We start from the raw sequence: 13,417 nt of genomic DNA on the forward strand, positions 1-13,417 counted from the left end.
TGAGTTTAATAATTCTAAGTTAAAGAAATATAATTAATCCAACACAAGTATGTTACATTGATTAAATCTTATTTGAAATCGTGCACCAGAACTCTTTTATTTTATTTTAATTATTTACTTAGTTTTTAAGTAGTTTTTGACCATATTTTAAAATCAAATTATTTTTACCTCGCCAAAGTGTTTTACAAATACTTTCATAAATAATTACTTTTACAGTCCCTATGGGTACGATAACTCGACATTTACTTGTCACTTTATTACTTGTTGCGATTGTGTACACTTGCACATTTTTTCGTCGCTCTAAGTTTTTGGCGCGGTTGCCGGGGACTGTTTTAAAAAGTCATTATTTGTGATTTTGTTAGTTTTACATTTTGGTTTATTTTTCTGTTTAATTTTTAACTTAATTAATTTTTCTATGATTATTTCAGATGTTTATGAGTATTGACCAGATTATTGACTTACTCCCTGTAGACCCTGAGATTGAACGAACTTTCCAACAGCGAAGAAGACAAGCGAACCAGAAAAGGACTGAAGGCATGAATTTCGAGAATATGAATCAAGGAAATGGAGCAAACCTTGCTCAAAATCCTATCACTATTGCTGACGATAGGGATAGGGCTTTAAGACAATATGCTGTGCCAGTATTTAACGATCTTAATTTGGGCATTAGGAGACCCGAAATCGAGGCATAACAATTCGAGCTAAAGCTAGTCATGTTCCAGATGCTTTAGACAGTGGGCCAATTCAGTGGAATGCCTACCGAAGATCCTCATCTTCATTTAAGATTATTTATGGAGGTGAGCGACTCTTTCAAATTAGCTGGAGTTACCGAAGATACATTACGGTTGAAGCTGTTCCCGTACTCACTATGGGACAGAGCTCGAGCCTGGTTGAATTCATTGCCACCAAACTCAATTTCTACATGGCAAGAGTTAGCCGAAAGTTTTCTCATGAAGTATTTCCCACCTAGCAAGAATGCTAAGTTGAGGAACGAGATCACTGCCTTCCAACAAATGGATGATGAATCCTTGTATGAGGCATGGGAACAATACAAAGAGCTATTACGGAAATGCCCTCACCACGGAATCCCACATTGTATCCAACTTGAGACATTTTATAATGGTCTCAATGCTCACACGAGGATGGTAGTGGATGCTTCTGCTAACGGTGCTCTCCTTTCTAAGTCTTATAATGAGGCTTACGAAATCATCGAGAGGATTGCCAGTAACAATTATCAATGGCCAACCAATCGAGCCGCGTCAGGAAGACGAGTCGCTGGAATACATAAAGTAGACGCTCTCACTTCACTCGCATCTCAGGTATCTTCAATTTCTTTAATGCTTAAGAATCTTACTACTAATGGGTCTAATAGTTTTGCAACCCAACCACCTCACCAATTTGAGAGTATAGCCTGTGTTTATTGTGGGGAAGGACATTTGTTCAAAAAATGTCCATCAAACCCCGAATCCGTATATTACATGGGTAACTAAAACCAAAATCGAGGAAGGCAAGGACTGCAATCCAACTTCTACAACCCATCGTGGCGAAACCACCCGAATTTTTCTTGGAGTAACCAAGGGGCTGGAACCAGTAACAACTACGCCCAACCTAGACCAACTCAGCCGTCTAGTTTTTCCCAACAAGTTCAGAAACTAGCTCAGGCTGAATTATCCAATAGCTTAGAGGGTTTATTGAAGGCATACATGGAGAAGAATGATGCCTTAATTCAAAGCCAAGTAGCTACATTGAAGAATCTAGAAAACCAAATAGGCCAGCTTGCTATTGAACTCAGGAACCGACCACAAGGTGCTTTACTGAGTGATACGGATAATCTAAGAAATCCGGGGAAAGAACATTGTAAAGCATTGACATTGAGGAGCGGAAAGACAGTAGAGCCTAACACTATCGAAGCTGGAAAGGAGCCAGTTGATGCTTAAAACTCAGAGGAAGTTCAACTGAGTGTTGAAATTCCAGTTACACAAGAACCAGAATCTGCAAAACCCGACAAGGTAATTCCAGAACTAGCTAATTCTGATCAACTAACGACTCCGCTAGATGCAGAATTGTCGCAGATAATGAATCAACCAGTTCTAGTAAAAAAACCTCCACCACCCTACCCTCAAAGACTTCAGAAGCAGAAGCAGGAAATCCAATTCAAGAAATTCCTAGACGTACTCAAGCAACTTCATATCAACATCCTGTTGGTTGAATCACTTGAACAACTGCCGAATTACGTCAAGTTTATGAAGGATATCTTGTCCAAAAAATGAATACTTGGAGAATTTGAGACGGTAGCTTTGACGAAGGAATGCAGCACATATCTTTAAGACAAACTACCTCCAAAGCTGAAGGATCCTAGATGTTTTACCATACCTTGCAACATTGGAGCAACATATTATGGTAAAGCATTATGTGACTTAGGTGCGAGTATTAACTTGATGCCTATGTCAATATTTAAAAAGTTGGGGATAGGTGAAGTTAGACCTACTACGGTTACACTTCAACTAGCAGATCGATCCTTAGCACATCTAGAAGGAAAAATCGAGGACGTACTAGTACGTGTAGATAAATTTATCTTTCCTGCTGTTTTTGTTATCCTAGACTTTAAAGCAGATAAAGAAGTGTCGATTATCCTAGGAAGACTGTTCTTAGCAACCGGAAGGACCCTTATAGATGTACAGAAGGGCGAGCTTACGATGCGTGTTTAGGATGATCAGGTAACATTTAATGTTTTTAAGTCTATGAGATTTCCTGACACAATTGATGATTGTTCTGCAGTATCCGATTTAGAAGAATTAATAGTGGTAAAGGAGCTCACCTATGTTGAAGATCCATTGGAACAAATTCTGACATCAGATCCTCCAAATAATGAAGAGGAGGATGAATATTTAGCTTTGTTAGAAGCTAATCAAAGGGGGTTTAATTCGCAATCCCGCCTTGAATCTTTAGAGTTAGAGAAAAATGAGTATACCCAACCAAAAGCGTCAATCGAGGAGCCACCTAAGTTAGAACTGAAGGTACTTGTAACACCCCGAACCCGAAACCGACACCGGAGTCGAACACGAGGTGTTAACTGACTTTAACCCCTTATAAAATTTATTTTCCAGACACTGCCCAATCTGTGTACTAGTCGTTTTAAAAATCATATCTTGAGTTTCGTAACTGGAAAATCAGTTTCGTAATTTTTCCCAGAAACTAGACTCATGTGCCCATCTATGTATTTTTTTCTAGAATTTTTGGTCGGGCCAATTAGTACAGTTTATTAGTCAAAGTCTCCCATGTTGCAGGGGTTGACTACACTGACCTTTGCCCATTACGACTTGGATATCTCCCTGCACGGGGCTTCAATACTGATGACGTTTGTTTCTATGAAAACTAGACTCAGAGAGGAATCTATACATATATGGTACGACCCCTAATTATCTCTGGTTAATTTATAATGAATTTCCAAAGTCGGAGCAGGGAATCCAGAAACCGTTCTGGCCCTGTCCCACAAAAATCTGATTATCTCTTAATATACTGCCCATATGATCTTTTCGTTACTTCCTCATGAAAACAGACTCATCGAGCTTTGATTACATAATTTATTCATCAATTAATTCCACTCCTACTATTTTTAGTGATTTTTTCAATCTCATGACACTGCTGCTGCCAGCATCTGTTACGAAAGTAACTAGGTCCATTTCATGCCTACCCTTGATCCAACTCAATCGAACATTCGTGCCATTTTCGCATGGCTTAAAGTTTACATGCCAAAGTTCAAACACAACGTAATAGCTTATACATGCCAAAATTTTCTTCTAAGCCAACTAAGAAGAAAGTACCAAAACTTGCTATCCGGTGTGATGACTTCGATGACGGCCCGATCACGCAAAAAGAGATGTGTCCAAGAAACCTAGAATAGGTGACAAGGAAACACCGAGTGAGTTTATAACTCAGTAAGTCATAAGCTATGCACTACCATCCATCAATAACATTATCACAAGAGAAAACAAAATGGAACGAGGCTAATTACTCCATCCATTCCGAACCATACCATAGTTCCTCCAACCTATCGATTCAATTTCATATCAATTCATGCATTCACATTCCATATACTCATCAATAGGACATTGAAGCATTTTCATAAATCAATTTATTTTCGTTACAATCAAACGACTAAACGGCCTTTCACCCATCCTACGATAAATTTTATGTACGTGACTTCAAGTATAGTTGTCACATAGGTTCAAACTTACCGAGCTCAACACCAAGTATAAGCATAGCACCTATTAGCCATGTACTCAAGACACTTACCCGATCCGCTGTCCGCGATTGACTCAGTAGTGTCGCACACATAGTGTCCATAATGATTCACGAATGCATATTGAGTCCGCATACTCAGTGCTATATAATCAACTCGCACACTTAGTGCTACGTAATCAAATCGCACACTTAGTGCTACATAGTCAAACTCGCACACTTAGTGCCGCATGGTCAATTCGCACACTTAGTGCATCATATTCATTTCGCACACTTAGTGCAACATAGTCAAATCGCACACTTAGTGCTGTACAATTTAATCCCGCGCACTTAGCGCCAATCTCATGGTCATAAATGGTTATACCCGCACGTTTAGTGCCGAGATCAACAACTCAGTACATCTTACCTCTTTTCTTTTCATTCAACAATTTCATCATCACATACGTACATGCATATATATATATATGTATATTTATTCATTCCATTCAGCATCAATACATAAACATTATGACCATTTGAAATAATACCAACTACATGCTTAATGACTTACCTTGTGTTGGGTAAGACGGTTCCAACTCGACTACTCAGTGATCTTTTCTTTGCCTTTATCGGATCTAGTTCCCTTTTGCTCTTGAGCTTAAGTTCAACAAAATTTAAAATAGTCATTAATCGACTATTCAAGTATTACTTTCAGAATAATATATATATTGATTTGACCTTCACACACATAGATTATAGTAAGCTTTATAATAGTCAATAAATAACTCATTGGCAAATTTTCATTAATGTTTACAACAAAATCACATATTCACTACGAGCTGTTTTCCTGAGCAGTAGTCGCTAAATTGTTTATAACTGGAGCTAAAAAACTCCAAATCACTAGCCGTTAATTTTCCCTGAATATAGACTCGTATATCTTCCATCCATAAAATTTTCAGAATTTTTGGCTTGGCCAATCAATACCAGATTTTTCTTAAAGTTTCCCCTGTTTCACTGTTTGACTATTCTGACCACTCTTCACTACGAATCAAATTTCTCATTTTACAGAATTCAAAATGTGTTGTATTTGATCTCATTTGAAACTAGACTCATTAAGGAGTCTAAGCATATAAATTTTATCTTATAATCATTTTTGTACAATTTATAATAATTTCCTAAAAACAGAACAGGGAATCTAGTAGTCATTTTGACTCAGCCCCACAATACTTCAAATATCTCAAGATCGGTAACTCTTTTGTTTTTATAGTTTCTTTTGTAAGAAAATAGACTCTTCAAGCTTTAATGGCATAATTCACTCAGCTTCTAATTCAACTCCTACAAATTATGGCGATTTTCCAAAATCACCTTACTGCTGCTGTCCCCAAACAGATTATTACCAAATCAAATACTAACATTAGCATTTCACCTTAATAGCTAGCTTACCAAGCCTTAATTTAACATATTAATCTTTAACATATCTTTCACTTTTCATCAACAACTATCAAAAAGCTCAAGCACTCATCAATGGCAAAACACAAAATCATCATCAATCCACAAAATTGAACCATGGGTTTTTAGAACTCAAGTCAACTACTAAAACATGCATGCATCTCAAGAACAACATCAAACATACCTTAGTCTAGCAAACCACCATAGCCGATTTTCTCAAGCTCTTCCCCTTCCTTTCTTTCCTCTATTCGGCCAAAGGTGTTCAAGAATGAACACATTTTTTTTTCTTTCCTCAACTCACGGCAACAAGGGGGGGTATGGATGAGACCATTTTTTTTTCATCACCCTTCCTTTTCATTGTTTAATTACCATGCTCTTTATTTTATTTTTCTTAGCATACATCACTAGCATAACATGTTGGTGACATGTTTCCACCCATAGCATGGCCAGCCACTATGCTTTAATTTGGCTAATTTGACATGCAAGGACAAACACTTTCCCACATATATTAATGGGCCACTTGAACACTTGCCTAGCATATTTCTAAATTGTCTCACATAAGTCCCTACTAATAAATTCCACATACACTGACCAAATTAAAGTATGGAACTATCACACAAGCATTTACGCACATCATAAACACAGAATATAATCTTTAATTATTTATAAGACTCGGTTTTGTGGTCCCGAAACCACTTCCCGACTAGGGTCAATTTTGGGCTGTCACAGTACTACCCTCACATTTGAAATATGTTTATTTAGGTAACGCTTCTACTTTGCCTGTGATTGTTTCAGCAGAATTAACTATTGAGCATGAAGAGAAACTCATCTTGGTGTTGAAACAATTCAAGAAGGATATTGGATGGACCATAGCCAATATCCAAGGTATTATTCCATCTGTATGCATGCACAAGATTATCTTAGAAGATGCAAAAAAAGGACGATTGATGGACAATGAAGGTTGAACCCCATCATGAAAGACGTGGTGAAAAAGGAGATTATCCAGTGGTTAGATATGGGTATCATTTATCCCATCTCAGACAGTTCGTGGGTAAGTCCGGTCCAGTGCGTGCCAAAGAAGAAAGGTATCACAGTCGTAGAGAATGAGAATAACGAGTTGATACCAACTAGAATAATTACGGGATGGAGGATTTGCATTGATTACCGGAAGCTGAACAAGGCGACTAGGAAAAATCATTTTCCTTTGCTGTTCTTGGACCAGATGCTGGATAGACTCGCTGGGCAAGACTATTACTATTTTCTTGATGGATACTTGGGATATAATCAGATTACAGTAGCACCAAAAGATCAGCACAAGACAACGTTCACTTGCCCGTACGATACATTTGTATTTAGACGCATGCCAATTGGTTTATGTAATGCACTTGCTACATTTCAAAGATGTATGATGTCTATTTTTACTAACATGGTTGAAAAGTACTTGGAAGTTTTTATGGATTACTTTTTAGTGTTTGGAGATACTTACGATGATTGCTTAGCCAATCTAGCTAAGGTACTAAGACGACGCGAAGAAACAAACCTAGTACTTAACTGGGAAAAGTGCCATTTCATGGTACGAGAAGGGATTGTTCTAGGGCATTAGATAACGAGACATAGAATTGAGGTAGATAAAGCAAAGGTGGATGTTATCAAGAAACTCCGAGCTCCAACATCTGTAAAGGGTGTTAAGAGCTTCTTGGGTCACGCCAGGTTTTATCGAAGATTTATCAAGGACTTCTCCAAAATTGCTAAACCTTTATGCAAATTATTGGAGAAGGACACGACGTTCAAGTTCGATGATGAATGCTTAAAGGCTTTCAAGGATTTGAAGAGTCGATTAGTTACGGCACCCATAATTGTCACACTAGACTGGGATCTACCATTTGAATTAATGTGTGATGCAAGCAATTTTGCGATAGGAGCTGTCATGGGCCAACGAAGGAATAAAGTTTTTCATCCCATCTACTATGCAAGCCGGACTCTTACAGGAGCTCAACTGAACTATACAGTAACAGAAAAAGAGTTACTTGCTATTATATTTGCTTTTGACAAGTTTCGATCTTACCTTGTAGGTACCAAAGTAACTGTTTATAAGGACCACTCGGCAATCAAGTACTTACTTGCCAAGAAAAATACTAAGCCGAGACTAATCCAGTGAGTGCTTCTACTTCAAGAGTTCGATCTAGAAATTCAATATCGAAAGGGAGTAGAAAACCAAGTAACAGATCACTTGTCTAGATTGGAGCCTCAAGAAGGGAATTCTCCTATTATACCAATTCAAGAAACGTTTCCAGATGAACACATACTGAAGGTAAGTCATGTCCATAGTACCCCTTGATTTGCTGATATTGCTAACTATTTAGCTTGTGGTTTGATGCCAATTGATAAGACTTATCAACAAAGGAGAAAGTTTCTTCACGATGTTAAGTACTATTTCTGGGAAGAGCTATATTTGTTTAAAAGGCATGCAGATCAGATGATCAGGAGATGTGTGGCAGAAGATGAAGTGCAACAGATTTTATACCATTGTCATTCAGCTCCGAGTGGGGGACACTTCAGAGGTACTCGTACAGCGGCCAAATTATTGCAAGCCGGATTCTTTTGGCCAACACTATTCAAGGATGCATACGCGTACATAAAGAGTTGTGACCGATGTCAAAGGGTTGAAAATATCACCAATAGAAATGAGATGCCTCGAACAAACATCATTGAGGTAGAATTGTTCGATGTATGGGGTATTGACTTTCTTGGTCCTTTCCCTCCATCTTTTGGTCACAAGTATATATTGGTAGCAGTAGACTATGTGTCCAACTGGGTCGAAGCTGAAGCTTATCCAACAAACGATACTAGGGTTGTAATTAAGTTCTTGCAGAAACACGTGTTCACAAGGTTTGGAACCCCAAGAGCTATCATTAGTGATGAAGGGTCCCACTTCGTGAACAAGTGGTTAAGATGGTTATTAGACAAGCACGGAGTGAAACACAAGGTTGCAACAGCTTACCATCCGCAGACGAATGGGTGAGCTGAACTGGCAAATAAGGAAATCAAAGGCATACTTGAGAAGGTAGTTTGCCCAAACCGACGTGATTGGTCCAAAAGGTTGGATGATGCTTTATGGGCTTACAGAACAGCATACAAGACACCTCTAGGGATGTCACCTTACAGGTTGGTCTTTGGGAAAGCATGTCATCTACCCTTAGAGTTAGAGCACAAGGCTCACTGGGCTCTTCGACAACTCAACTTGGATCCTAAGCTTGCTAAAGAGAAACTGATGCTCCAACTCAATGAGCTAGAGGAACTTCAGCTATTCTCCTATGAAAATGCCAAATTACTCAAGGAGAGACTTAAGAAATGGCATGACAAGCACATTCGAGTTCGAGAATTTGAAGCAGGTCAGAGAGTTTTATTATTTAATTCTAGACTAAAATTCTTTCCAGGTAAGTTAAAATCACGTTGGTCCGGTCCATTTACGATCCATCGCGTCTATCCATACGGAGTTATCGAGCTCCAAGGTAAGGGAGGTAATTTTCAAGTTAATGCTCAGCGCCTGAAACACCATTGGGGAGATAAGATTTAACGGAATGAAATTTCGTTCATTTTATCGAATGTTTAAAATTTTCTTATTCTCCGTTTTAATAAAAGATTTCGAGCATATTTTCGGGATTAATATGTTTAAATAAATTCTGTCTAGGAGATTGGAACTTAAGTGGGACCGCTTGTGACCCCTCCAATCTTTCCTGGGAATTGATTTTAACATAATTTTCCTAAAAATTATTCTCTAAATAGAGATTTTAATTTTTGATTTTTCAAATAAAAAGGTCAATTTTGACCCGAGTTTTAAATTGCGACTCAATTTCAAATTTTCATTAAGTTTAGGGACTTAATTAAAGTATTTTTAAAATTTGGTTGCTCTTTTCGTAAATAATAAAAACTAGATGCCTCTTTTTGTAAATATTTCCAAAAGGCTTCTAGAATAAATGTTTTTTTTAGTTTAAAAAAATGATAATTATTAATATATAATTATACCCGTTATAATATATATTAATTATTATCAATTTTAGGATTTTATTAGATAAGTTTTTAATAAAGATAATAAGATGATAATCTTTAATATATAATTATATTTATTATAATTTATATATTAATCTTTATCAACTTAGTATAGAATTAGGATTAATTTTATTTTATCTTTGTTTAAAATAAATTAAATAGCAATTAATAATTTAATATTCTTATATCTAATTATTAATTGTTGTTATCTTCATATAGGATTAGAACTTAGAATTTTTATTAATTAAATTGTTTTAAGAATTCTACTCTAATTCCTATTTCTCCCCCTATAAATACCACCCATTTCTCATTCATTTAACACTTAAAACCCGAAGCACCAAAATACCAAAGTGCCGAAACCCCAAGCAACAGCAGCACCAAGCAGTCGGCTCCATCGCACGCACATCCCGCGCACCCAACGCGGGCGTTGCCTCGGGCTGCCCCAGCCTCAGCTCGTGTCAGGCCTTCACCCCGCGCGCGATACCTGCCCTCCACACCATCCTGTGCGCGCCCAGGTCCTACCTACTGCCGAACGCCCGTGTGCTGATTGCTTCCAGCCCTCCTGCGCACCATTGCTCCCAAACGCACCACGCCCGCACACCCTAGCTGCTTGTACGACATTCCTCTTCCATCCATCTTAAGCCACAAACTCTCCAACTCTTCTTTTTAATTCTCATCTTTTTCTTCTTCATTATTATTATTAATTTTTAGAGTTCTTATATTTTTACAAAAAAAAAGTGGTAAGACTTAGTCTCTCTTAATTTTTAATTTTAATTTTATTTATTAATTTTTCAATTAAATGAATTATTAATAATTTTTATTAAATTTTATTGAGAAACTAATTTTTCCATCTTATGATCAGGTTAAACATGCCTCGTAAGAGAACTCGTGCTTCCGCTCAAATTGATGAAACACAAAACAAATTCAACTGTGAAGACGCCAAAGTGAGATACGAAAGTATCTTCAAAAATCAACAGATGCATTGTGACAGCCCTAATGTGACCCTAGTCGAAAAGTGGTTTCGGGACCACAAAACCGAGTCATAAAAATAATTAACTGTCATATTTGATGCTTATTATATGTATATATGCATGTGTGAAAATTTCATGTTTAAAATTTGTTAATTGTAAGTGAATTTTATTAAATAGGACTTGTGTGAGAAAATTTATAAATGTGCTAGGCAAATGTTAAAGTGGCCTATTGATGCATGTTAGAAAATGCTTGTCCTTGCATGTCAAATTACCCAAAACTTTAGGTAGTGGCCGGCCATGCAATGGGTTAAACATATTATAAACATATTATAAACATGCAATGGGCCATGCAATTAGTACAGTTTATTAGTTAAAGTCTCCCCTGTTACAGGGTGCGACTACACTGACCTTCATGCATTACAATTCGGATATCTCCCTGTACAGGGCTTCAATACTGATGCCGTTTGTTTCTATAGAAACTAGACTCAGAGAGTAATCTATAAATATATGGTATGACTCCTAATTATCTCTGGTTAATTTATAATGAATTTCCAAAGTCGGAACAGGGAATCCAGAAACCGTTCTGGCCCTGTCTCACGAAAACCTAATTATCTCTTAACATACCACTCATATGACCGTTTCGTTTCTTCCATTGAAAGTGGATTCATCAAGGTTCATTTAAATAATTTATTCACTATTTAATTCTATTCCTACTATTTTTAGTGATTTTCCAAATCAACATCACTGTTGCTGTCAGCATCTGCCTTTAAGGTAGACTTTACCTATTTCATAGTTTCCATGATTCAACTAGCCCTTTTAGCTAAATAGCACAAATTATGATAGTGATTAACCATTCCCATGGCCAATCCTTGTTAAGCATATCCACACCTCTCAATAACCATATCCATACCAAATGATTATAACATTATGCTCAAATATATATAAGCCATTTTCGCATGGCTATCCAAAATTATACAAATCCAAAGGGTCCATGACCCACTACAAAAAGGGTAGTCCTATACATGCCATTTTCAGAGTTCAACCAAAAGTGTACCAAAAGGGCTTTGATAGTGTGGGCGACTTCGACTTCAATAATCCCGAGTCCGATAGCTGACGAACCAAAATCTATAAAACAGAGATTCAAAGAACGGAGTAAGCATTTAATGCTTAGTAAGTTTTAAGCAAGACAAAGTGTTCTCAATCACTATTATTGGTCATTCATTTCAACTGTTCAATGAAGTTAATCTAGAGCTTCATCTCGATCTATAATATCATTAAACGCAACACTTGGCTGCCACATATATACTTTCGAATAATAATGACCTAGATGGTCAAATATTTCCAAAGCACATTCTCACATTTGGAGTTATAATATTAATCACATTTACCTACCTCTTTGATACTGATAATTCACCTCGAAATCACTCCACCGATGAGTAAGTAATACGTACCTGAACATCTTGAATACATAATACTTATTTGATGGTAACTTAATGCAGATACTCAATATCAAAGTCTTACTTGAATCCTAGCATTTAACCGTCGGGTCTTTAAAGCTCGGATATAGTACGAGCACGAAGCCTACGGACATTAATCAGGATAATACTCTCGCATAAAGCCTGCGGGGTTTTAACCCGGATATAGTACTGACACAATTGCCCTTCGGGACTTATCACATTTATACACTTTCACATCCATCACGTTGGCCACTCGGCCCTGTCACATATATACACTTTCACATTCATCACATCGGCCATTAGGCCTTATCACATATATACACTTTCACATTCATCACATCGGCTATTAGGCCTTATCACATATATACACTTTCACATTCATCACATCGGCCATTAGGCCTTATCACATATATATACACTTTCACATTCATCACATTGGCCATTAGGCCTTATCACATATATACACTTTCACATTTATTCAAATATACTTCACATACCACATATACTATCATGTACAGACTTGGTCTTGGCCGAATCTACATCCATCACTTTCCAATGAATAATTCAATTTTACGCCATACTATCATTTCATATTCGAATACTCATAAGCTTACAATATCACGATTTAGAATTCAAGTATGGGTTTAATCAATAGCTTATGAGCAACTAAAACAAGTTTTATCCATGTTTACAACAAAATCACATATTCACTACGAGCTGTTTTCCTGAGCAATGGTCACTAAATTATTTATAACCGGAGCTACAAAACTCTAAATCACTTGCCGTTAATTTTTCCTGAATATAGACTCGTATATCTTCCATCCATAAAATTTCCAGAATTTTCGGTTCGGCCAATTAATACCAGATTTTTCTTAAAGTTTCCCCTGTTTCACTGTTTGACTAATCTGACCACTCTTCACTACGAATCAAATTTCTCATTTTACAGAATTCAAAAATGTGTTGTATTTGATTTCATTTGAAACTAGTCTCATTAAGGAGTCTAAGCATATAAATTTTATCTTATAACCATTTTTGTACAATTTATAATGATTTTCTAAAAACAGAACAGGGGATTTCGGAGTCATTCTGACACCGTCTCACACAACTTTAAATATCTCTTTATAGGAATTTCTTTGCTTCCACGGTCTCTTTTATAAGAAACTAGACTAAATAAGATTTGATTACATATTTTATTCAGCCTATAATTCCACACCAACAATTTATAGTGATTTTCTAAAATCACGTTACTGCTGCTGTCCAAAGCAAATT

General features: G+C 36.8%; 1 non-coding gene across 1 annotated transcript; it reads right to left on the bottom strand.

The window, feature by feature from the left end:
- Window positions 1-980: 980 nt before the first annotated feature.
- Window positions 981-1,087, bottom strand: LOC121213171 (small nucleolar RNA R71). The gene has a single exon (XR_005908541.1). It is a non-coding gene; the product is annotated as a small nucleolar RNA R71 (small nucleolar RNA).
- Between the last annotated feature and the right edge of the window lie 12,330 nt (window positions 1,088-13,417).

Source organism: Gossypium hirsutum, chromosome A13 (genome assembly GCF_007990345.1).
Source record: "Gossypium hirsutum isolate 1008001.06 chromosome A13, Gossypium_hirsutum_v2.1, whole genome shotgun sequence".
NCBI classification, from domain to species: domain Eukaryota; kingdom Viridiplantae; phylum Streptophyta; class Magnoliopsida; order Malvales; family Malvaceae; genus Gossypium; species Gossypium hirsutum.